General features: G+C 40.0%; 1 long non-coding RNA gene across 5 annotated transcripts in view; it reads left to right on the forward strand.

Moving 5' to 3' along the window:
- Positions 1 to 27089, forward strand: part of LOC112650296 (uncharacterized) — a 122117-nt gene that overhangs the window by 50669 nt on the left and 44359 nt on the right. For 2 of the 5 annotated variants that reach the window (XR_004803804.2, XR_003130082.3), the window contains exon 1: positions 10670 to 10960. The exons of 2 other annotated variants lie outside the window; for them this stretch is intronic. This is a non-coding gene — a long non-coding RNA (uncharacterized LOC112650296). Of the gene's footprint in view, positions 1 to 4033; positions 4132 to 10669; positions 10961 to 27089 lie in introns of those variants that run through there. One more of the 5 variants, XR_004803803.2, reaches the window with a different exon arrangement.

Consider the following 27089-nt stretch of genomic DNA (forward strand, 5'->3'; position numbering starts at 1 on the left):
TGGCTCACACTCTATATCTTCACATTGTTTTACAATTAAGTATCACATCATGGTATTACATTAGGTAGTAAATTTGTGAAAGAAAGAAAAAAAGAAAAGAAAGAAAGAAAAAGAAAAGAAAGAAAGAGAAAAGGAAAAAAAAAGCCTCCCCTATCAGTAAGGGTATAGGCAAAATGAACCTTCTGACATGTATAAATACCCTTTAAAAAATATTAACTCATATAAAAGAAAAATAAAAAGAGACTCATTAACAAGACAAGCAGTGTTAAAGGAGGATGCATTATAATATGTGAATAATTAAAAATAAAAAAATTTGTCATGGTTTTTCTTCTGCCAGTAAAGGTAAGTTGTTATTTATTCCTTTTCCCCTAATACCTGCATAATTTATACTCAGTGATATATGCATAACATCAACTTATTGAATACTTCAATGGATAGACATTTGTTTTGATTTTAATTTTTAACCCTAATGAACTGTGCTGCAATAAACATTCCCGCAGGTATGGCCTGTAGGACGTACTCTTGAAAGTGAGGCTTGGGGCCTTTTAAGTGTTCAGAGATGCTACAGAGAACTTTGCTAAGAGTAGGAACAGTTCATAGTGCCTGCCCGCCCCACATCCTCACCAGCACTGGCCCTGACTCATTGGCTTTCATTTTGTCAATTTGATGGGTCACATTTGTTATTTTAATTTGTATTTCCTCAGCTACAGTGAAGTGGCCTATCTTTTCATTGTTTGCTGGCAACTTCATTTCTTCTTTACATTGAATTTTCATAAGCTTTGCCTCTTCTTCTGCCATGTTTTCTTTTTCTTGTTAATTTATAAGAGTCTTTTATTAAGACAACATTTAAACCCTTTGCCATATGTGACAAAACTGGCTACCTAAAATTCAAAACTGTGTTACCATATATCAAAACTTTCTCTTTCTTAGGGCTTCTGGTTTTTTGGGTTTGTGTGTGTTTGTGTGTGTGTGTGTGTGTGTGTGTGTGTTTAAAGATTTTATTTATTTGAGAAGGAGAGAGAGCAAGAGTGGCGGGGAAGGGTAAAGGGAGAAGGAAAAGCAATCTCCTTGCTGAGCAGGGAGCCCAATGATGCAGGGCTCAATCCCAGGACCCTGGGATCATGACCTGAGCTGAAGATAGACCCTTAACTGACTGAGCCACCCAGGTGCCCTAAGGGCATCTGATTTTTAGGACCTATTTAAGAAGACCACCCCACTCTAAATTTACATATATATTCTCTTAATTTTTCTTCTGATATTTTTATAGATTAAAAAAATTAGATCATGAATCTGCCAGGAAGATATGTATATGATATGTAGAAGCATCTAACTTTATTTAGTAGTTGATATTGGACTATCTACCAGGGGAACAAACCAAAACAACTTCCTTTTAGCACTGACTACACCTGCGTCATACATGGAGTTACGTATGATAGAGTAGGTTCCTTATGATAAAGTAGGTTCCCAGGCCTTACTTTCAGAATCTTCCCTTTTACCTTTCGGGTAGAAGACAGCACCCATTTGTGCCCACAGTGTACAAAGAATCCACATGAGCCCCGGTTCCCTGCCCAGGGAAATCTCTTTGCTTGACATTTAGCTGTCATCAGAGAAAAGGGAGGATTTAGATTACACACTCTCAAACTCAGGCCTATGCAAAGCTCTCAAAGCAGCAAATATCCCTTCTTTTGGCTTGAAAAAGAAAAAAAAAAAAAAAACCACCAAATTTTGAATTATGGCAACCCCAAGCAGTGCCCTAAATCACCAGGCTTCTTACATGCTGGTGACAACAGAGCCCCGGTGTAAGAGGTCCTGGTCAGAGGCACCCTTGTCCTCGAGAGGTTTGGGGGCGGTGTCTGTCTGGCTTTCTTTTCAGTATCTACTCCTGGGCTGAGATTTTCTTTAGGCCAAGTTTCAGCCTGGAGCAAATTTTTTATGGCTGTGAGCTAATCCCCTAGCAAACCCTGGTTTATATAGAAATGCTGACACAGTGCTAGTTCTGGTGATTCAACTGGGGCGGCTGGGCTATTTATGGTTCCCTGATGCCAATCGGGGATAATTCTCATTTAATAGAATCAGTTTCTGTTGGGACAGGGATCCCACTTTTTCTCCCCAGGGGGATGGTGGAACTTCTTGCCCCGAGACCTGAGCAACGGGTGGCTGCCCATGGGGAGACCTGCCTGGGAAGCAGCTCGAGCTGCAGTAAGTTACAACCAAGGTGGGCTTTTCATCCCGGGATTGTAAGAGCCTTAGAAACAAATAAATATTTTCATCTCCTATTTTGTCTCTGGGCATTGGGCCTAAAAAGCGTCTTGATTCTTCTCAGCTCAACTTGGGGGAGAAGCTGAAGATGACTTAATTCCTCTTTCCTCTTTCCCTTGCGGCACTTCTTCTTTGTTTTGAGGGTTTGGAGCAGGAGGTCCTGAGCAGCCACTGTTTGTGGACAGGAGCCAGTGGAGCTGGACTCTGGGGCTTCTAGGGGAGCGAGGCAGTGTGTGTGGCGGAGCCCTCCGGGACACCTCTGGCCTGTGCCCAGTCTATGCAGCCTCCAGATGGGACCAATGGGGCCGATGGGACCATGGGGTGGATTTGGGACTGGCAGGAGGGCCAGTTCTTGGGCTGGTCTTCATTTCCACTATCAGTAGATAAGAATCTTGGGTTTTAAGTTTGAACCCTTGGGAGAGCTAGAAAGTACTTTGTTTCTATTTCTCAATTGTCTCTTTTTTTTTTCTTTTTTAAAGATTTGTTTATTCATGAGAGACACAGAGAGGCAGAGACACAGGCAGAGGGAGAAGCAGACTCCTCATAAGGAGCCTGATGTGGGACTTGATCCCAGGAACTCCAGATCATGCCCTGAGCCAAAGGCAGATGCTCAGCTGCTGAGCCACCCAGGCATCCCTCAATTGTCTCCTTTATCTGAGGGCCAAACTTCAAAAAAAAAAATTGTGGTAAACTATTCATAACATAAAATTTAACCATTTTGAGATACACAGTTCAGTGGCGTTTAAATAAATTGACACTATTGTGTAACCATAACTATCGTCCATCTCCAGAGCTCTGCTTCTGCCCCAACTGACACTCGGTTCTCATTGAACACTAACTCTCCACTACTGGGGGGGTAGACTTTAGCTACTGTATATCGCATGAGGGTGTTTGGAGTCCCTGAGCTCTCAAGGGTCTGGGGTAGGTAGAGCTGTGAATTGAGCCTACATGTGCCACATGGCCTGGGTCCTTGCTGTACTGCTTTTTCTTCAGGGTCATCTGCCAAATTCAGTTGTCACTGCTCCCCAGGGCCCTGTGAGGATGGCTCACCGGGGCCCCAAGGAGCAACCATCTCCATACAGAAGGGAGTCCTTTTCACATGTCAAGCCTGTCCCAGAAACACTGTAGGACTAGACAGGCAGGCAAATCTCATGATCCCCTTTTGTCACAGAAGATGCTGAGAACAAGGCAAGCCACCTGCCCAGTTACCAAGTGACCAAGCTGGGACTTGAACTGGGGACACTTGCCCCCACACCCTGTGCCCTCACCACTCTTGTGTATTTATTGACAGGGTCTGGGCTCTCGGAATGATTCCCCAGACCAACAGGGTCATCCCAGGAGCACTGAGCTTTGCCCTTCACTCAGTAAGGCATCCAGAGCAGCCCCACCTAATTCGCTGCCTTTGAAGTCAGCCATGTCAGGAGCGGGGCAGCCACATCTTTTACCAGCTTTTATGGGGCCTGTCAGGGGGATGGAAGCACTTAGAGATGGCAGGCAGATAAAGGATGGGCCGGGCCTGCCTTGATAAGGTGGCCCAAGATGGGATTGGGGTGGGGGGAGTTGGACACTGAAGCTGCTGGGGCTGTGGTTTCTGCATGGGAGTGTGATTTCTGCCAGAGCCAGAGAAGCTGTGAAGACAGGCTGGCGGCCACGGGATTTAGTGGTTTAGTTTTGTTGAAATCCTCAACTTCAAGGACTTCCCCTGGTGACTGAGTTTTGTTAGGCTAATTAAGAGCAAGCCCTGTGGTGTGACTGGCTAGCTGAGAAAGAGGGAGAGAAAGGGTGGGTGAGGGATGGCTGGCTGGCTGGGAAGGAAGGAGCTGGTCTCACTCCTGATGGGTGAGGCCCCATCCACGCCAAGCAAGACAGATGGTGAGAAAAATCCTGGGGTGAGGGCCCATTTTACCTTTCGCAGCTCCTCTTCCAAGGATTCCCCTTCCCTGCCGGGCCAAGGAACCCACTTGGGGCTGGGAGCAGTGGGGACCTCAAGCCTGGGGGTGCTTGGGCATCCTTAGATTCAGGGTCATCATCTTGCCCCTATAGATAAGCTTGGCTGGAGACTAGAACTTGGGACATGTCTTGTGAGGGATCATAGGATTAGAATGAAGGGAGGAGTCTGAGCACGGCTGGGGGCAGCAGGGGGGCAGCTCCTGGAGAAAGGGTTTCTCAGGGCTTTCCAGGTGCTGGATCTATAATGCAGGTGCTAATGAGAGTACTTGCCCAGTTCTGAGTACAGCACTGGTTCAGAAAATAGGAGGGGTCTTGCCAACCAGTTTAATCCTCCCCCAAGCCTGTGTATTGTGAAATGGGTATTACCATCATCCCTGTTTTACAGCTGAGGAAATCTAGCTTCAGAGAGTTTGACAAATTTGTCTAGTGTCCACACAGAGTGTATTTGAACCCATGTCTGACTCTAGAGCCTCGTAAGTGCTGGTTATAGAGCTGGCGAAAGTACCTGTCTTGGCCCTCTGCCCTTAGATGGATGGGAATCAGGTCCAGCTCACCTGTGGCCTGACTTTCCTTCCCTCACCTTAAGAGGTTGCCTGCGTACAAGCTGTGTCTGTCAGCCCGGCTTGTGACAGGTGGACTCAAAGGACGCCTGCTGGGCCCCCGGGGACAGTTCTTCCCTAGTCTGGAGGGCTCCAGGGGCCCATTGCCTGCTGCTCAGTGCTGGGAACAGAATGGAGGAAGCCTTGGAAGGCAGGACTGTGTGGGGAATCCATGCTCACACCCTAAGGAGCTGAAAAACAAGACAAGCACTTGTTGCTATGGCTAATGGAGCAAGAGCAAAGGCAGAGCCGGATAAGGGATGAGAGGTAAGGGAGGGAAGTCTGGGAGCTGGGAGCTCTTGCCTGGGGTGGAAAGCAGGAAGCTGGGTCTGGGAAAATGAGCATGAGTTGGAAGGTAGCCCCAGATAGGAATAGTATTACTCCTAGGCAGAAGGGTCTGATGGTCTTTGGGAGTTAAAATCCTGGCTCTGCTCTGTGGCCTTGAGCATCTTAACATCTCTGTGCCTTCCCTTATCTCTGGGGATACTACTACACGTGATGTGTGGTTGTTTCAAAGACCAGATAAATTAATGAAGATAGAAAGCTAGGTTTATACTCATCTGCGGAGTAACTGCTGGAGCTGTGGGCTGCTATTAGCTCCTGACTGAGAAACACCAATAGCCAGAGCATTAAAGCAAGGGTGGAAGAAGGGGGCCAGCTTCTTGGCCCAGGAGTGGGTAGGCCACCCTTGTCTTCCTGGCCTGCCTCCCTGGCCTTCTCCTATCTTACATGGGTCTTCCCAAATGACAGTCAAATACTGTCCAAGAAGATTTCCCAGGATTGATAGTGTTGCTCCAACCTGACTAGGAGTTGAATTTATAGGGGGAGCACCATCCCAAATAGTAGTGAGGCTTGCACACATTTTTTTGAGTGTTCTTCATTCTTCCCATGAAAGGCATTGAGCCAGGCCCTGGGAAGACAAGCCAGCCATGGTTTTTGCCCCCAAGGAGCTCATAATCAAGTGAGAAGATGTTTGTTCATTCATTTATTTACTCAGCCACCATTTCCTAAGTCCTACTTTGTGCCAGGGGCCTTTCTAGACACAGAGAACCCAATGAAGAAAGAACAGGACAGTCAGCTCCTGCCAACGTGCTACACTGGTGGTTTATATTTCCACAATGGCATCAAGATGCATATGGTCTGGGGTGACCAACCTGATCCTTGGTCCCCACTCTGTGCCAGGTCCTGGGAATCAAATAGTAGATGGTGTGGCAGAGTGGTTAGTAACTGGGTCTCTGGGTCAGACAACCAGGGTACATATCCCATCTCTCCTGTTTCCTGGCTCTGAGAGCCTAGGCAAGGGACTTGACCTCTCTGCACTTGTTCTTTGTCTGTAAAATGGGGATACTAATGGAGTTTCCTCAAAAGATTATGGGAAGGACAAAATGAGATGGTGTATGAAGAGTGCTCAGCAGTGGCACTTGGCAGCTCTCAGAGTGCCTACCTGTTAGGACCACTGCTGTTCTTATCTCTCTTCCTGCTTGTTAGGTGCTCACAAGACATCCTGGAAGGATTCACCTCTCTTTCTAGTTGATGATAGGATTTAACATCAGGTACCATTAGAGAAACCAGGCGCATAATTCTGGTTCAAAGTTAACTGATTTCTTTTCCATATAACTGACCTTGAACAGTTGATCAGAAAGAAAGCAGAAAACCTGATGGAAAGACAAAGACCCAGGCAAGCTGTCCACAGGACAGGAGATACAGAAAGCAAATAGAAGCCCCATCTTACTTAGATTTTTTAAAATGTCCATTAACACAGCAAGATATAATATTCACCCTACAGGCTGGTGAAGGCTTATGCATTTGCTGATACCTTTTGTTGGACAGGGTGTGGGGAAGAGGCACAGTCCCACATGGTGGGCTGAGTGGGGACTGGTGTAAGACCCATGGATGACAGTTTGGGAAATGTGTTACAAACGCACCAGCCTTTTGCCTTAGCAATCCCACATACAGGGATTTATCTTACTGGTATGTGTATAAATGAATGCAGTCATCTGCATTTGAACACATTGTTTACATCCCCTTTTATTATAGAGAAAAAACAACTATACATCCCCCAATAGAGGACTGGTTAAGGTACAGCTGTGTAATGGAATCCCCTGCAGCTGTTAGAGCATGGTGTTTCTCTACCATATTTTGGAGACCTTCATATATCACCCCAGACCCGTTAAGTGAGTACAGAATGAGGAGAGTGCAGAGCAGTAGGCACAGAGTATTCTTATTTGGTTAAAATACAAGGTATATGCCAATGCACATGCTTATGTGTATAGAAGTATATCCCAAGGAATACATCAGAAACTTTTCACAGTGATTTGATTTTCGTTAAAGCTCCTAGGAGCTGGAAAAGGGTGGGAGACTGACTCTTGATCCTCCCTTTTCGGACTGTCAGAAGTTTTAAATTATTTGCATGAATACTTTTATCATTTTAAAGGCGGAGAAAAAGCAATTGAAGCTACTTCTTTGTAGTTAAAACATTTTGTAGCTAAGAGATGAAATCTTGTTTCTAAGTTGTGTGTGGGGGTGTGTGTGTTTGGATTATTAAAATGTGTTTCTCCTGAAATCCTACTAACTGTCCAAGAAGTGGCTTTCCAGCATGGTCACTGTGTGAATGGTTCAAGGCTAAACCAGGGTCCTGTTTTGCTTTGATTGAAGTGAAGCAAAAGCTCACCCCTGAGCTTTCAGGGGTGGGGTCAGAGTTAGCTGGTGGGCTGGGGAGCCCTGTCCTGTCCAGGTGCTTAAAGAGTTGGTAGTCTGGTCTTGTGTCCTAGTCTCCCTATAGAAATAGGGAGACAAAAGCCCATGGGGCAAGGCCTGGGGTTCTTAATGCACCCTTAGAACCAACCTCACTCCTGTGCTGGTTAGCAAGTGTTCTCCCAGAGACAGAGTACACAGGCAGGTGCTCCTGGGTGGAGTCTTAGTGAATCTGTGTATGTAAGAAAATGAGTCTTAGTGAATCTGTGTATGTCCTGGATGGGCCATGAGGACAGCTTTTGTGTGTGTGGAATTTGGGGTGCATGCTATGCTCTGTTCTTAGATCCTTGGTAGCTAGAAGGGGTTCCTGCCAGGAAGGAGTCAGAGAAGTGGGGGCCTTGGGAAGAAGCAGTAGCACAGATGACCTGTGGCCCTGTAATGACCCCTCGGAAATCAAAACACCCCTGTCTTTTTCTTCTTTCTCTTACTTTTTCCTCCTCCTTGTTTTTTTCCATTTAGAGTTTTTTTTTTTTGTTGTTCATTTTTTGCTTTAAATTTTATTTTAAAATAAAAGTTAGATTTGCCCATAGTTGAGGGAGTCAAATAGTTCTAGTTGCAAACATACCCACACACACAGACATACACACACCCACACACATCTATCCTGAATTTGTCCTTCCCCTGCATTTTCTGCTTTCCAGGGGCAACTACTTTTAGTAATTTAGCTGGTTCTTATGATAATTACCTCTGTATCTATAAATAATGCGCTTATATTTATGTTACTTGAATTTTTCATTTTTGGCATTGTCCTTTGGCTTCTTGCTATGGAAGATGAGGATTCAACTCTTTTTCATCACTACCCACATGTCCCATCTCCCATCTTTCCAAAATAGTTATAGCATAATTTTATTATTCAGTATTCAGTGATTAAATGATTTTTACCCTGAAAATACAATTCCTGAGCTGCAATGACTTGCATTTTTTCCTCTCTTATCAACATTTCCTCTCTGGAGTGAATTATCTTTTTTTTTTTTCTCTGCCCAATGTTTTGTTTTATGTCACTAAATCAGCACCAATCCTCCAGTTGAATAAGATTAGTCTCAAAGCTGTTTTCACAATCCCTATCCTATTAATGTCATCTTCTTGAGGAGAAAACTCATCCAACCTTCTGAACTGGGTTGGGTGCCTTCCAGATCTGCTCTACAGCATCTGTTTGGGGTTTGTTCACTCATATCTTGGTGATCCTTTTGGTGTTCTTTTTCTGATGGATCTTCTATTTCCTGGATCCTCTTCTTTCTTGGGTTAATTCCTCATTTTGGCAGAGTACATTCCCCCCCCCCCACGAATTTACAAGGAAGTGATCGGTTATATTTGTGTGACCTTAAGTGCCTGAAAATGCCTTTATTCTAGCCTCATGTTTAGTTGATAGTTTGGCTAGGTATAGAATTCTGGTTGGAAGCAATTATCTCTCAGAACTATTATGGTCTTGCACCACTGCCTGTAAGCTCCCATTTCTACTAAGAAGACCATGATATGAATCAGTCAGCCTCCCTCCCTCCTCCATAATGGGCACTTTTCTTTGTTCCTGTCGTTTAGAAATATTATGATCCAGTTCCTTGGTGTAGATGTATTTTTACTCATTATGGAGGTCACTGAGGGGAATTTCCTCTATCTTGAAGCTCATATCCTTCAATTCTAGTTATTATTTGTGAAAGTTATTTCCTTCACTATTTCCTGTGTAATTCCCATCCCCTCTTTAGAACTCCTGCTGCTTAGATAGTGGACCCCCTAAACTGTTTCCTCAGTATTCTTATTTTTATTCCCTTTTCCTACCTTTTTGTCTCCTCTGTCATTTCTGTAACTTGGATTTTGAAGTTTTTATGCATTTTATATCTGCCATCATTTTAAAGAAATTTCCGAAGGCTCATTTGTTGTTCTTTTCTGAACATTCCATCTTAGGGAAGCATCTTGTTCCTGCTTCATAGATGTAATATCTTCTCTGAGAATATTATTAGTTACAGGCAGTTATTCTCCTCCTTCCCTATGTGTTTTGGTCTCTATTTCATACTACATAATCACTACACATTCCTGGTGGTTCTTGATTATCTGCTTACATTTATGGATAGAGGTAATTAAAAAGCTGATTTGAAAACTCTAGATGCTTAGGTGGGGCTATTTAAACTATGAATTTCTTTTTTTTTTTTTTAAGATTTTTTTTTTAATTTTTATTTATTTATGATAGTCACAGAGAGAGAGAGAGAGAGAAGCAGAGACACAGGCAGAGGGAGAAGCAGGCTCCATGCACCGGGAGCTCGATGTGGGATTCGATCCCGGGTCTCCAGGATCGCGCCCTGGGCCAAAGGTAGGCGCCAAACTGCTGCGCCACCCAGGGATCCCTAAACTATGAATTTCAAGCAGTGCAGGTGGCTTAGCGTTTTAGCGTTGCCTTTGGCTCAGGGTTTGATCCTGGAGACCTGGGATCGAGTCCCATGTCAGGCTCCCTGCATGGAGCCTGCTTCTCCCTCTGCCTGTGTCTGTCTGTCTGTCTGTCTGTCTCCTCCCTCCCTCTGTCTCTCATAAATAAATAAACAAAATCTTAAAAAAAAACAACTATGAATTTCACGTTGCATAAACCTAGCTGTGCTATTTTTATAGGGAATTCTCAATGTTGGTATCTTTTGGACTTTTCTCTTAGACTAATCTGATTGCTTAGAGAAATTGTCTTCAGTCTCTTGCCTGGAGGGTGTATGTTTAGCTACCAGCATTCTGGGAGCTTAAGAGGTGAAGAAGGCTAACAGTCTCCTTACTAGGTATATGTATCTCTAGGATGCTCAGGCTGTTACGGTGAAACACCACAGACTGGATGGGTTAAGCAGCAGGAATTAATTTGCTCACAATTGTGGAGGGAGGCTGGAGGTCCAGGATCAAGGTATGAGCAGAGTTAGTTTATGGGGAGGCTTTCAGAAGACTGCCTTCTTCCTATGTCTTCACATGGTCTTCCTTCCATATATATGGAGAAAGCAAATGCTCTGCTATTTTTCTTTTCCTCTCCTGTGGATGCCAGTCCTATTGGACTAGAACTCCCACCTCATGACCTCATTTAGCCTTAATTATGTCCTCACAGTTCCTTGTCTCCAAATACAGTCACATTGGGGGTTGGGGCTTCAACGTGTGAATTTGAGGGGGACACAATTCACTTCACAGCACTTTGTGGAATTTCACTTAATATTTCTGTTTCATTCTGATACTGTTGCCTTTAGCTATGCTTGGTGATCTCAAGACTGTTTCATCCTGTCCTGAACAATTCTTTTGTTTTTAAGTCTTCTGCTAGAATGGTGACAAGGATGTCACCTGGCTACCTACAGTGGAGATGGACATCTGAAGTCTTGGGGGTTTCTTACACAGATTATGAATCAATCCTCCTTTCAAAAAATGGACACTCACCCCCACTTCCAGAGGTAATGTTGCTGCCAATTCCTGAGTGCTTGACTTTTGGTTTTCATTACTGTTGACTTACAACTCTGTTTTTCAGATCCACTAACTTGGTTACTGCTTATCTAACTTCCAAAATGTTCTCTCCTGTTTTCTTTTTTTTTTTTTAAAGATTTTATTTATTTGAGAGAGAGTATGGGGGGGGGGGAGAAGCAGGCTCCCCACTGAGCAGGAAGCCCAAGGACGCTGGGATCATGATCTGAGCTGGAGTCAGATTCTTAACTGACTGGGCCCCACCCGGGGAACCCCTGTTTTCTTTATTATACCATAAAACATCTTTGTGTTATCAACTAGTTGTGTTTCCATAGAGAGTAAAGTGTAGGTCTTTTACTGGATGCCATATCTCTCCTTCCCTCAAAAGCCAATGGAAGCCCATCTGATGAGTTAGCTTAGATTCCCATTCCATCTCTCCCTCAAATCTAGTGTTTCCATAAAATGTCTACGTTGTATCCAGCCAGATGTGCTTGATTTTGTAGCATTGATTGATTTTTGAGGACTGATAGTCTGACATCACTTGACCAACACATAGGGAATGCCCCTGGCTCATCACAAATACACGAATCTTTTTAATAAACTCAGAAAATGATTTGTGTTTTGAGTTGAACAAAGCCTCCACATTTTTCTGAGCACCAATACCTTACATTTTAAAACTTGATGTATTTTCAGGAGAATCTAATCCATATGTGGTTGGCTTTTTTGTTTTGTTTTGAGGCTTTGTGTTTTTTTTGTTGTTGTTGTTGTTTGGTTTTGCTTTCAGTACATCATTATATTTCTTCATAAAGCACTAGTTAAGTCCACATTCTTTATTAACTTTTTTTAAGTAAGCCTTTTTCATTAATTTTTATTTAGAACCATTTTTTCCCCAAAAACTTCCCAACCACAACTAAACTTCCAAAGATCTGAGTTTCATTTGAAATTTTGACTTTTGTTGTGTTCTAATTAGGGCAAACTAATGTTCTCTAAAATCTTGTGGGTTTCGTCTGTGTTGCCCAGGTGAGCAAATCTGCACCAGAACCCATTCCACAAAGCACCTTATTCCCTGGTACTTTGGGCCAGAAAGAAAGCACATATCTGCAGCATATCTCTTGTTATGGTCATCTACTGCATCTTTGCAGAGACCAGAGTAGGAGGTATGCTCCTGCCTTGGGGAGCTCACATCTAGTTAGAAAGTTTAGAAAGGAGAAGTTGTGTCATTTCTTCACTATATACTATGTGCCAGGTGATGGAGTTGGCACTTTGCCATTCTTGCCCAATTTAAACCTAAGGATAAGCATGTATTTCATCTAAAATTAATACCCATAGTAAGCCTTCAGGATAGGTACAGTTGTTCCTCATTTACAGAAAAAGGGTACTGAGACTCAAAAGGTTCCTTAACTTGCCCAAGATTGCACAACTAGTAAGTGGCAGAGAGGCTGGTTTACAATGCAGGCAGAACTCCAACCCATGGAAAGCAGGGAAATGATTAGGTACGTGGCATGGAGTGAGTTTTCAATAACAATGTGGAATTGACGTAACGGAGCCAGCATATGAGATTGTGAGGAGACAGATGAAGGCTGCCACCATGAGGGAAGATGTGCTCGGGGTGACTGTTGTTCCATATCTGTCTCGGGCTGGCTGCAGCCACGTTCATCCACATCACTCACATCTGTTCCTGGGATACCCCTAGAGACTGCCAGCTGCCCTCGCCCTCACCTTCCTGCTCTCTTAACTGTCCATTCACCACACAGCAGCCAGAATGATCTTTTTTAAGTTCCAGGTAGAAGATACCTACAGTGAAATGCACATAACTCAAGTGTGTAAACTGATGAAATTTTGACAAATGTATACTCTTGTGTAACCAACGCCACAGTCAAAACATAGAATATTTTCATCACCCCAGAAAGTTCCCTCATGTCCCCTTGGGGTCATTCCTACCTCTGATAGGCAACTATTCTTATTACTACAACCATAGATTAGGGTTGCATGTTCTTGAGTTTCATACAAATGAAATCACACAGTGTATACTCATTTGTGTCTGGTTTCTTTCACTCGGCATAATGTTTTACGATTTACCCGAGCTGCTGTGTGAGTTACTACTAGTTCACTTTTTAAATTGTTGAATAGCATTTCCATTGTATAAAAATACCACAGTTTATTAATTTTCTTGTTGAAGAAGCTGTTGGGTTCTTAAAGTTTGGGGCTTTTTATAAATGAATGTGTTACAAACATTCTTGCATGAGAGATTTTTGTGGATGTACATTTTTAGTCTTTTGGAAGAGGAAGAATAGAGCTACTGGTTATAAATAAATCTATGTTTAGCAGTTTAAGGAAAAGTAAAAAAAATTTCAAAGTCATTTTGCTATTTTATACTGCCACCAGCAACATATATGGGCTCTGCTTGTTTCTCTCCCCACTAGACACTAAAATAGGTAAAAATGAAAAAGACTGACGACACCCAGCATTGGGGAGACAGAGGAGCTGGAATAATTGAATACCGATAAAGGGATTATAAAGCTTGACCCTATTATCTATTTCAAATGAATATTTGAAAATAGGAGATGATGTAAGAGTCAAAGTTAATTTCCATTCTATCATTATTCAGTTCTAGCATCATTATCATCATCATCTGGTACTGATTTGAGAGAAGACTTTCCTTTTTCATTTGAACTGCCTTGGGTCTTTTGTCAAAAATTGTATATGTGATTATCTATTTCTGGGTTATCCATTCTATTCCATTGATTTGATGATCATTATGCCATTGCTATGCTATCTTAATTAAAAATTTTTTGCGGTATAATTGATATAACATTATATTAGTTTCAGGCATACAACCTAATGATTTGACATCTGTGTATATTGCAAAATGATCATAATAAATCCAGTTATGTTAATTTATCACAATCTATAATTACAATTTTTTCTCAGGGTGGGAACTTTCAAGATCTGCTCTCCTAGTTACTTTCAAATATGCAATACAGTATTCTGAACTATAGTTACCATGCTGTACATTGTATCTCCAGGACTTAATATTTTATAGCTAGAAATTTGTATCTCCTGGCATTTGACCATTTCACCTTGACCCATTTCACCCTTCCCATGCTGCAACCTCAGGCAACCAATATTCTGTTCTCTATATCCATGAGACCAGACTTTTCTTTTTTTCTTTCTTTTTTTTTAGATTCTTCATATAAGTGAGATCATATGATATTTGTCTTTCTTTGCCTGACTTAATTTTTTTAAAGCCACCTTTAATTTCTCTCCTATCCTGTAGTCTTCAGGGTAGGGTTCTTCCAGATCTTTTTACAAAATGTATTGCTGATCTTACACATCTTTTGTTCAATTTATTCCTAAATATATTGTGTTTTATGATGCAACTGTAAATGATGTTGTGTTTTAAATACCATTTTTCATTGTTTGGAACCAGGATATGCAATGCAAGTAATATTTGTGTTTTGACTTTTATCCTGTGATCTTTCAGAATTCCCATTAGTTCTAGTAGTGTAGTCTTGGGGGTTTATATTCCTTATAATTCACCACATAAACAATCCTGTCATCAGAAGAGAGACTGTCCTATTTCTCTCTGACTGATCTTCATGGACTTTTTATTTAGCTTTATGTGCTAAAAAAGATCCCCAGTGCAGGGCTGAGTGGTACTAATGACAGTATCTATCCTCTGCTTGTTCTCTGTCTTAGGGAAGAAAGCTTTCAATATCTCACTATTAAATATAATATTAATGCTGTTAGCTGTCATTTTTTCTATAGGTACCTTTGTAGTAGGCAGTCTCTATGATGGTTTCCAAAGATCCTTACTTTTAATAACACCCTTGTGCAACCTCCTTGAGTGGGCTTATTGACTTGCTTCTAATGCACAGACCATGCAGAAGGGATGAGATGTCACTTTAAAGTTTAGGTCCTAAAAAGACTGCTTTTCATCTCTGGGTTCACTCTTTCTTGCTGGTTTGCCCTGAGGGAAGCCACATGCCATGCCGGGAGCTGTCCCATGGAGAGGCCCATATGGCATAAGGGTGGCTTCCAGCCAACAGTGAAGACCTGAAGTCCTCTTTCCAAAAGCCCATGATGAACTGAACCCTGTCAATAGCTACATGAGCGACCTTGAAAGTGTCTGCTCTTCCAGTGGCATCTTCAGAACAGACTGAAGCCCCAGCTGACCGTCTTAAGAGTACTCTTATGAGAGCTCTTGAGCCATAGGTGCTCAGTAAAGCCACACCCAGATTCCTGACCCCAGGAACTGCGAGATGACAAATGTTTGTTGTCCCCTCTCACTCCTGGTTTACTAAGAATTTTCACCGTAAAAAAAAAAAAAAAAAAGAATTTTCATTGTGAATTGGCACTGAATATTGTTAAATACTTTCTTGGAACCAGTTGGGATGATTGGATGGTTTTTATTCTTTATTCTGTTAATATGGTGCATTACATTGCTTTTCAAATAAGCCCCACATGCTTGTAATATATTATCCTAATTACATCTTATTGGATTCAATTGGTTAATATTTCCTTTAGGATTTTTCTATCTATGTTTGTGGGAGATGTTGGTCTGCACTATTCTTTTTACTATTGAAGTCTAATTCACATACCATTAAATTCACTATTTCAACATTGATGTACAATTCAGTGGATTTTCGTATATTCACAAGGTGTGCAAACATCAATACATCTAATTCCACAATATTTTTATAAGCCCAAAAAGAAATCCTGAACTCCCCATTCAGCTCTTATCCAAGCCCCTGGTAACCATTAATCAACTTCTGTCTCTGTGGACTTTCTTCTTCTGGACACTTCATATAAATGAAATCATATAGTCAGTGGCCTTTTGTGTCTGGCTTCTTTTATTTAGCATGCCATTCTTGAGATTCATTCATGTTGCACCATATGTCAGTACTTCATTCCTACGGCTGAATAACATTCCATGGTATGTATCCACCACATTTTGTTTATCCTTGGTCATTTGTCGACATTTGGATTGTCGTCACTGTTTGGCTGTTAGGAAAATTGCTGTGAACATGTGAACGAGTTTTGATGTGGACATATATTTTCAATGCTCCTGGAGAGATATCTGAGAGGAAAATTTCTGGGTCAACTGGGTAGGTCTATGTTTAAGTTTTTAAAGAACTACCAAACACTTTCCACAGTTTCCCAACATTTTAATTCCCATCAGCAATGTATAAGGGTTCCAATTTTTCCATATCCTCACTAACACTTGCTATTACCATCGTCTTGATTATAGCCATCCTCATGGGCATATAGTGTTGCCTTATTGTGTGTGTGTGTGTGTGTGTGTGTGTGTGTGTGTGTGTGTGTATTTATTTGAGAGAGTGAGGGGGAGGGCCTGATGCAGGGCTCAATCTCACCACCCTAAGATCACAACTTGAACCCAAAACAGAGTCAGATGCTTACCTGACTGAGCCAACCAGGTGTCCCCTCATTGTGGTTTTGATTTGCATTTTTCTTTCTTTCTTTAAAGATTTTATTTATTTATTCTTGTCAGAGAGAGGCAGAGACACAGGGAGAGGGAGAAGCAGGATCCATGCAGGGAGCCCGACGTGGGATTTGATCCTGGGACTCCAGGATCAGGCTCTGGGCCAAAGGCAGGTGCTAAACCGCTGAGCCGCCCAGGCTGCCCTGATTTGCATTTTTCCAATGGATAATGATGTTGAGCATCCTTTCATGTACTTATTGCCATTTGAATATCTTCTTTGGAGAACTGTCTACTCAGCTCCATTGTCCATTTTTTAAAAGTTTGGGTTATCTTTTCATTATTGTGGTATAATAGTTCTTTATAGATTCTAGATACGTCTTTTATCAGATACATTATTTGTAAAAATTTCCTCACATTGTGTGCATTTTATTTTCACTTTCTTGTTGATTTTCTTTGAGGGATAGATGTATTTAATTTTGATGATGCCTAGCTTATTTTTAAAATTTTGTTTCTGTTCAGTCATAGCTAAGAGACCAGTACCTTATCCAAAGTTTTTTTCCTAAGGACTTTATAGGTTTTGCTCTTACATTTAGGTCTTTGATGCATTTCTTTTTTTCCTTTTTATTTATTTGAGAGAGAATGAGAGAGAGAGAGCATGAGTGGGGGGAGGAGCAGAGGCAGAAGGAGAAGCAGATTCCCCATCAAGCAGGGAAGCAGGGAGCCTGATGGGGCTTGATCCTAGGACCCTGGCATTATGATCTAAGCCAAAGATGCTTAACCAGGTGAGCCACCCATGTGTCCCCTTTAATGTATTTCAAGTTAATTTTTAAATAGAGTGTAAAGGGATCCCTGGGTGGCACAGCGGTTTGGCGCCTGCCTTTGGCCCAGGGCGCGATCCTGGAGACCTGGGATCAAATCCCACGTGGGGCTCCCGGTGCATGGAGCCTGCTTCTCCCTCTGCCTGTGTCTCTGCCTCTCTCTCTCTCTGTGTGTGACTATCATAAATAAATAAAGAAAAAAATAAAAAAAATAGAGTGTAAAGAATCCAAAGTCATCTTATGCCTGTAGATACCCTATTTTCCTAGCATCATTTGTTGAAAAGACTACTCTTTCTTGCATTGACTTAACACCTCTTGTCAAAATTCAGTTGGCTGGGGCCTCTGGGTGGCTCAGTTGGTTGAGGGTCCAACTCTTGATTTCAGCTTAGGTCATGATCTCACAGTTGTGAGATGGAGCCCTGTTTAGGGCTCTGTGCTCAGCAGGGAGTCTGCTTCAGATTCTCTCTCTCTCTCCCCCCTCTCCCTCTTCTCCTCCCCCCCAACCCCCTGCTCACACAGACTCTCTCTCAAATACATTTTTTTAAAAAATCAATTGGCCATAGAGAGATGAGTTTTGTTTTTATGGAATCTCAGTTCTATTTAATTAGTGTATAGGTCTATCCTTCTGCTAGCACCACAGTTTCTTAATTACTGTAGCTTTGTAGTAAGTTTTAAAATTGGAAAGCGGGAGTCTTCCAACTTTATTATCCCTGTTCAGGATTGTTTTGGCTCTTTTCAGTTTCTTGAATTTTTATATGAATTTTAAGATTAGCTTGTCAATTTCTGCAAAAAGGCACCTGGAATTTTTATAGGGATGTCTTCAATCTGTAGATTAACTTAGAGTGTTGCTGTTTTAACAATATCAAGTCTGCTGACTCATAAACGTGGGATGACTTTCAATTTATTTAGCTGTTCTTTAATTTCATTCAACAATGTTTTGAGTTTCTGGTTTTCTTGCATAGACTTTGTTTTTTTGTGTGTGTGTGTGTGTGAGGGTAATGCTGGCTTCATAGTATTAGTTGAAACTGTTCCCTCCTTTTCTAAGTTCTGAAATACTAGTATAGGATTGGTATTCTTTTCCTTATGTGCTTGTTTTAAATCACCTTTAAAGCCATCCAGTCCTGAGGTTTGGGGGATATTTTAAATTTTGAATTCAGTATATTTAAAGGATAAAAAGAACTGTGTATGAAAATAGTCAGGTTTACAGTGGGTTAAGTTAGGAAATAAAATAATACAGAGCTTTTCAGATTTTTTGTTTCTTTTTGAGTCATTTCTGGCAGTTAGCATCTTTCAAGAAACTTCTCCATTTCCTTTTAATTGCCAAATTTATTGGCCGAGAGTTATTTATAGAATTCTCTTTTTACCATTTTAATGTTTCCAGGATCTATAGTGATGTCTTTGTTTTTATTCCTGGAGTAATTTGTATCTTTTCTCCTTTTCTTTAAAAATCTAACTAAGGGGATCCCTGGGTGGCGCAGCGGTTTGGCGCCTGCCTTTGGCCCAGGGCGCGATCCTGGAGACCCGGGATCGAATCCCATGTCGGGCTCCCGGTGCATGGAGCCTGCTTCTCCCTCTGCCTGTGTCTCTGCCTCTCTCTCTCTCTCTCTCTCTCTCTCTCTGTGACTATCATAAAAAAAAAAAAAAAAAAATCTAAGTTGGGATCCCTGGGTGGCACAGCGGTTTAGCGCCTGCCTTTGGCCCAGGGCGCGATCCTGGAGACCCGGGATCGAATCCCACATCGGGCTCCCGGTGCATGGAGCCTGCTTCTCCCTCTGCCTGTGTCTCTGCCTCTCTCTCTCTCTCTGTGACTATCATAAATTTAAAAAAAAAATCTTTAAAAAAAAATCTAACTAAGTTAACTTTGGTATTTTTAGATTGTCTATTTATGGTTTCATTGATTTTCTGCTTTTTGTTTTCTATTTCACTAATCTTTGTTCTTACATTTATTATCTTGTTCTTTTTAATTATTTGGGTTTACTTTGCTCCTTTTTTTTTTAAGCTCCCAAAGGAAGAAACCTCCGTCTTTATTTTAGACCATTCTTCTTTTCTAATATTAGCATTTAAAGCGATAAATTTCCCTTTAAAGCATGCAGCATTACACAAATTTAGATATGATGTGATTTTATTTTGATTAAATTCAAAATATTTTCTAGCTTCATGTATTTTAACTTATGTTATTTGGTGCATCCATATTTAGGATTATGTCTTTCAATAAATTGATCCCTTTAGGAGCACCTGGGTAGCTCAGTCAGTTAAGTGTCTGACTCTTGATTTAGGCTCAGGTCGTTTTCTCAGGTTCTTGGGAATGAGCGCAGTGTCCCTCTCCTTTTGCTCCTCCTTCCTGCTTTCCACTCACTATCTCTCTCTCTCTCAAATAAATAAAGTCTTAAAAAATAATAAATATACCCCCCCTTATCATTATGAAATATCTTTTTATGTGACATTATTCCTCAACCTAGATTTTACTTTGTTTCTTATTAATAAAGTCACTTCAATTTCCTCAAGATTACAGTCTGTGTGATATATCTTTATATGTATTTTACTTTTAATATTTGTGTCTTATTTCAAAGTGGCTTGTACAGAATATATAATTGTGCTTTGTTATTTTATCTAGGTTGAGACTCCGCCCTTTGTTGTACTTTTTAGAATTAAAATTTTATTTTGTAATTAAATGTAATCATGGATATGATTGGATTGAAGTGTACCATCCTGCTGTTTTTCTCTTTGTTTCTGTTTTTATATATTTTTAAAAGTATTTTCTCCTGCCTTTCTAGAGTAAGTGAGTTTTTTAATGATTGCATGTTAATTCTACTCATGGCTTCTTAGATTCACCTTCATTTTACTGTGTTTTGTTTTTCATTTTTATTTTTAGTGGTTGCTTTAAGTTTTAAAATGTGCATCTTAAAAAAATAAAATGTGGGGATCCCTGGGTGGCGCAGCGGTTTAGCGCCTGCCTTTGGCCCAGGGCGCGATCCTGGAGACCCGGGATCGAATCCCACATCGGGCTCCTGGTGCATGGAGCCTGCTCCTCCCTCTGCCTGTGTCTCTGCCTCTCTCTCTCTCTCTCTCTCTCTCTGTGTGACTATCATAAATAAATAAAAATTAAAAAAATAAATAAAATGTGCATCTTTTATTCAATATTTTCAATATTTTATTCTGGTGTCACATTCTATCTTTAAATAATTTTATGCCACTTCATTTATAACATGAGAACTTTACTATAGTACAGTTCTATTTACTCCTCCTTATCCCTTGTGTGATTTTAAAGTTTAATTTTACTTCTACGTAGGTCATAATACCATATCTATCTATCTATCTATCTATCTATCTATCTATCTATCTATCTATGTTTGCATTAGATAGTTAAATATCTCTTTTTTTTTTTAGATAGTTAAATATCTCTTAAAGGAAATTTTGAAACTTTCTATTTTGTAATAATTTGAAATGTACAGAAAAGTTGTAAAATCCCTAGAGTTCCTATATATTCTTCACCTGGCTTCCCCTAATGTGAACTAGCATGTTGTATAACTGTAGTACACTTATTAAAAGTAAGAAACTAATATTGATACAAAATGTTAACTAGACATTATTCAGATTTCACCACGTTTATACAGATGTCATTTTTCTGTCCTAGGAGCCTGTCCAAGTTCCTTCCTTGCAGTTGATTGTCACCCTCTTCTTAATCTCCATCAACCTGTGACAATTCCTCATCTTTATTTATCTTCGATATTCTTGATAATTTTGAAGCAACTTTTATGGAATATCCCTCAGTCTAATGTTTTCTACTGATTAGGTTGAGGTGGTGGCATTTTTGGCAAAGATACCCAGAAGTGGAGTGCCCTTCTCCATGATCTTAACAGGGGGCGTATGATATATCTTGTTATTACTGGTGGGGTTAGAAGCACCTGGGTGACTCAATTGGTTGTCTGCCTTTGGCTCAGGCCATGAACTCAGGGTCCTGGCATCAAGCCCCACATCAGGCTCCCTACTCAGTGGGGAATCTGCTTCTCTCTTTCCTTCTCCCTGCCACTCCCCCTGCTAGTACTCTCTATCTCTGTCAAATAAATAAAAACATTAAAATTAAAAAAAAATGTTACTGATGGGATTACCATTGATCGGGCAATGTTTTCCAGAAGTATCTACTGAAAGTTACTGTTTTTCTTTTTTCTTAATTTAAATTCAATTAGCTAGCATAGAGTATAACATTAGCTTTAGATGTAATGTTCAGTAATTTATCAGTTGCATATAGCACCCAGTGCTCATGTGGAAAGACCTGAAAAGTTACTATTTTCTATATATAAATATCTTGGAAGAAATACTTTGATACTACACAAATATCCTATTTCTCCTCAAACTTTCTATCACTAATTTTAGCAGCCAACAGTGGATCTTGTTTGCAACAATTGCTGTGATGTGTTTTTTTTTTTTCTGTGATGTTCTAATGGTGATTTTCTATTTCCCTTATCCATTCTGTCTGTATTAATTGGAATTCTTCTGTAAGGAAGAGCAGCCCCTTCCCACTCCCTCTCCCCACCCTCTTTCTTTTTTTCCTCTCAATATTGACCCAGGCATACTTATTTTATGCTATAGGTTACTCTCTCATGCATCCTGTTGCTCATATTACTCCAGCTTTGGGTATTGGGAGTTCCTTGAAATTGGTTCCTGAACTTTTCATATGTCCTCATCTTTTTTTGAGCACTTCTGTACCTTCTGGTACCCATGGTGCTCTCAGATCCTCTTGCATTTTTCTGTCCCAGCTTTGGCCTTAAGCAGTGTATCTAAGGAATCCTGGTTGTAGTGGTGGTGGCTTTTGTTTTGCTTTTGTTTTCTAATTGAGGGATGCTACTTAGAAGCTGAGATCTAGGTAGTAAATATACCCATTGTTACTGGAATGTCATTGTTTCTAGGTTCTACTGGTGCATCAACTTGGAGATATATATGAGTGTGTATATAATATATATATATACACTAATCCATGCATGCATTCATTTATTTTTGCTTTTGTAACTGTCTCAATATATTTTAAAAACTACAATTCTATTTATCCCCTCTTATCCCTTGTGCAATTTTAAAATTTAAACTTATTTCTACATAGGTCATAATACCATATATATATATATATATATATATATATATATATATATATGCATGTGTATATTTTTGCATTAGATAGTTAAATATCTCTTAAAGGAAATTTTGGGTTTTTAAAAAATATTTTATTTATTCATGAAAGACAGAGAGAGGCAGAGACTCAGAGGGAGAAGAAGCAGGCTTGTGGGACTTGATCCCAGGACTAGAGTTCTCGAGTCTACTTTATCTGATATTAATATAGCCGCTCTGGTTTTCTTTTGATTGGTGTTTATATTAAGTCTTTTTTCATCCTTTTACTTTTAACCTGTGCATGTTTTCACATTTGAAGTAGATTTCTTGACTATAGCATATAGTGGACTATTTCTAAAAATCCAATCTCATAATCTGTATTTTAATTGATGTATTTAGGTCATTACAGTCAATGTAATTATAAATATTTACACACAGGTCAACCATTTTATTGTTTTTCGATTTGTGTCCCCTCTTGGTTCCTTTATATCTTGTTTCCTGCCTTTTTGGGATTAACTGAATATATTTTAATATCCTAGTTTCATTCATCTGTTGGCTTTTTGACTACATATTTTCAGGTGTATTTTTTTAGTGATCACTCTAGCGTTTATACAATACAAACCTAAATTTTTAATCTATTTAGAGTTCTTGTTTTACTGTTTCAAGAAAAATGGAAAAGCCTTAAAACCATAAAGATACCCATTATGTTTATGTTATAGTTATTATAGGTATTTTATGTTTTAGTTATTATAACATAAACACTTTATGTTATAGCTATTATAGGTATTATATAAAGGTACATTGGGTCCCTCTTTCAAGGTTCTGCCAATTAGCATTTTTTTCTTTCAACAGTCATGTGTGTTTTTAAAAACTTAAAAGGAAAAAAAATAGTCTCATATATTTACCCTTCCTGCTTCTCTTCCTTCATTCCTGAATATCCAGGTTTCCTTCTGGGATCATTGTCCTTCAGTCCGGGAAACCTCCTTTAGCATTTATTTTGGCACCAGTCTACTGGCGACGCATTCTCTTAGATTCCTTCATTTGAGAATGTCATTATTTTGCTTTCATTTCGGAAGGAGATTTTCACTAGATATGGTTGGTCTTCCTTTTCTTTCAGCGCTTGAATGATGTTGTTTCACTGTCCTCTGGCCCCCATTGTTCTGATATAAATCTGTAGTATTTCAAATGATTGTTCCCCTATACACATAATGTGTTGTTTTCTCTAGCTGCTTTCGAGATTTTTGCTTTATCTTTGGGGTCTTTGCAGGTTGATTTTGATGTGTTTTGGGTATGCTGTTCTTTTACAATGGTTAGGATTACAGGTGTACCTTATTTTATCGTGCTGTCCTGTATTACATTTTGCAGACACTGCACAATTTTTACGGATTGAAAGTTTGTGGCAACCCTGCCCTGAGCAAGTCTGTTGGTACCATTTTTGCAACAGCGTTTGCTCACTTTGGGTCTCTGAGTCACATTTTGGTAATGTTCACAATGTTTCACAATAGACTTTTTCACTATTATATTTGTAATGGTGATCTGTGATCATTGATCTTTGATGTCACTATTGTAATTGTGTGGGGGTGCCCCAAACTGAGCCCATATTAGACAGTTAGTTTAATTGATAAATGTGTGTGTTCTAACTGCTCCAGGCACTGGTTTTCCTCTATCTCTGTGTCCTTGAGTATGGGCTGTGGATAAGAGTGTCCATCATAGTAGCTGGTTTACACCCAGGAACTGTTATGCTGGGCATTTTGACAGGCTAATTCAGTGGTGTCATTCAGAAGCATGACATGCTCACTTGGCTGTTTGGACACAGAAACACTTTGATATGGTCTAAAGAAAAACATTTTAAAATAAAATTAGAGCTTAGAGTGTTTATAACCTAATGAGGTGAACAATAGATGTCCTTGACTTTACCCCCCATTGCCAGAGTATGAGCGTGTGAAATGGAGGAGACTCTGGGTTGAGGTGGGGTTGAGAAAAGTGTGATTGCATCTTTTAAAACTTTTTATTACTTGGTGATAAGGCAGACATTAAGACTTGGCCAAATTCTTTTTGGATAACACATGAAAATACCCCATAGCTTTATGAATGATCACTGTTCACTGGGCATCCAAAGGGCAGGCCTGGGAGTCCAGGCATGAGTGGGAAGCAAGACCAGAGTAGTCCCTGACCCACCAGAATGGAGGGCTCCAGATCCTCACAGAACTTGCTTGACCCCTCTTGCCCCATCCCTCCTTGTGCCACAATCTCTGCTGCCTCTCACCTTGTGGGCTTGCCCATGAGAGAACTCATGGCATGGTGTGGTATGTGGTCACAGACACTGTGCTTTTCCTTAAAATTACTTTTTTGGTGTCTCAAGGTTTTGATTGCTCATTTTTGGCTTTTCTTGGGGCATTTGCTGCATTGGTAAAATCAGAAGCTCAGATCGGAAGGCTGTCTTAAATCCCAGCTTTATTAGCAGAAGATGTTATCTATGGAAAACATGAGCTTTCACGTCAGGCCAACAGGGGTTTAGCCTACCTCCTACCACTTAATTGAGAGGTGAACGTCTCTGAATCTTGGTGCTATGGACTGAATCATGTCCCCAAATTCATACATTTGGGCCCTAACCCCCAGTGTAATTGTTCTTGAAGGTAGGGCCTTAAAGAAGTAATTAGGTTTCAATGTGGTCCTGAGGGTGGGGTCCTCATGATGGGATCAGTGCCTTCTATGAAAAGACACCAGAGAGCTTGATCATGTACTCACCCACCACCCCTGTCCTCCACCCTGCCGTGTGAGGACATGATGAAAAGGCAGTTTGCAAGCCAGGGCATGACAGTGCCAAGACCCAATCTTGGACTTTCTGAACATTAGACCTGTGAGAAATTCAACTGTTTGTTTAATTCCACGAGGCTACTGCATTTTATGGCATCCTGAGCAGACTAAGATGCTTGCTTTCCTCTCCTATAAAACACAGGTTATGATACTGACTTTACAGGCTTTAAAGAATTTGTACTGATTTTATATCACTGACTAGTAATCCTCATATTACCAGGCATTTCCTTCATTAATATCATTACAATCATCATCATGATAATTATAAATAACAATAATTTCATTTTAGGAAATGAGATGTTCCACTGAAATGAATTATCAGAATTAACACAGGTTTATTTCTTAGGTGACAAATTCTAAACCAAATGTATTTCTGTAATAAACCATGTATATTGCATACTTTCCTGCCTTCTTAAACAGTACCATAAAGAGAGTACCTCATAGTGTGTAACACTGGTAAGGGTATGGTTTTATGAATTTGTTTCATGGATTTGTATCCGGGATGTTGAGCATTTTTCATGTGCTTATTTGCCATCTGTATATCTTCTTTGGTGAGGTGTCCTGGTCTTTTACACGTTTTTATTAGGTTGTTTTCTTATTGTTGAGTTTTAAGAATTATCCCAGTCTGTGGGCTTTCTTTTTATTTTTCTATGTCTTTGGCAGAGCAGAACTTTTAAATTTTATTAAAGTTTAACCTGTCAAATTTTCCTTTCATGGATATACTTTTGGTATTGCATCTAAAGACTCATTGCTCTATACCAGTAAAAGTAATTGAATTTGTTTTTAAAAACCTACAACACAAGGAAAACTCCAGGCCCAGGTGGTTTCACTGGTGATTTCTATCAAAGCCTTAAAGAATAAATAATAGGAATTTGATACTAACTCCTTCAGAAAATACAAGAAGCAGAAATACTTGACAATTTGTTTCTGAGGACAACATGACCTTGATAACAAAACATGATAAAGAAGTAAACTATCAATCGATATCTTTCTTTTTTTTTCTAATTTTAAATTCAATTTGCCAAAATATAGTATAACAAAATATAGCTCATCTCATCATGTGCCCTCCTCAGTGCCTGTCACCCAGTTACCCTATCACCACACCCATCTCCCCTTCTACAGCCCTTTGTTTCCCAGAGTTAGGAGTCTCTCATGGTTTGCAGATCAATACCTTTCTTGAACAGGAGGACACATGAGATATATTATAGAGACAAAAATCCTTCATGTAACTGTATCAAAACAAATCTAGCAATACAAAAAAGTACATCCTGACTAAACAGTGTTTATTCTAGGAATGCAAAGTTGATTTAATATTTGAAAATCAGTCATTATAACCCACATTATCAGAGTAAAGGAGGAAAACCATGTGATTATCTTAAAGACATAGGAAAAGCATTTGAGAAAATTCAATAGCCATAATAATAATAAAAGTGCAGTGAATTAGGAAGAGAAGGAAACCTTCAATCCAATAAAAGACATTTACCAAAAACCTACAATTTATTTCAGGTCTGCTGCTGAAACATTACATACTTTCTTCCTAAGATTAAAAATAAGATAGCCTTTTCCACTCTGGTCACTTCCCATCAGCATTGGAAAGCACTGGAAATCCTAACCAGGGCCGAAAGTGAAGTAAAAGAAATGAGGCATACAGATAGGGATGCAATAATTAAAATAATTTTCACTTTTGGGTAATATGATCATATATTTAGAAAAATCCTAAGGAACCTATTGAAAAAGCATTTAGAATTGAAACATAAATTTAGCAAATTCAGAGGATACAGTGTCTTTTTTTTGCAAATGGATTGTAATCCATATTTTTCTATATACTAGGAGCAAACAATTAGAAAATGAACTTCAAGAGAGAATTCTACTTGTATTAGTTATAAAAACCCATAAAAAATGTAAGGGGAAATTTAATGGAATGTTTGCAAGACCTCTACACTG

This window comes from Canis lupus, chromosome 11, assembly GCF_003254725.2.
Source record: "Canis lupus dingo isolate Sandy chromosome 11, ASM325472v2, whole genome shotgun sequence".
NCBI classification, from domain to species: Eukaryota; Metazoa; Chordata; class Mammalia; order Carnivora; family Canidae; genus Canis; species Canis lupus.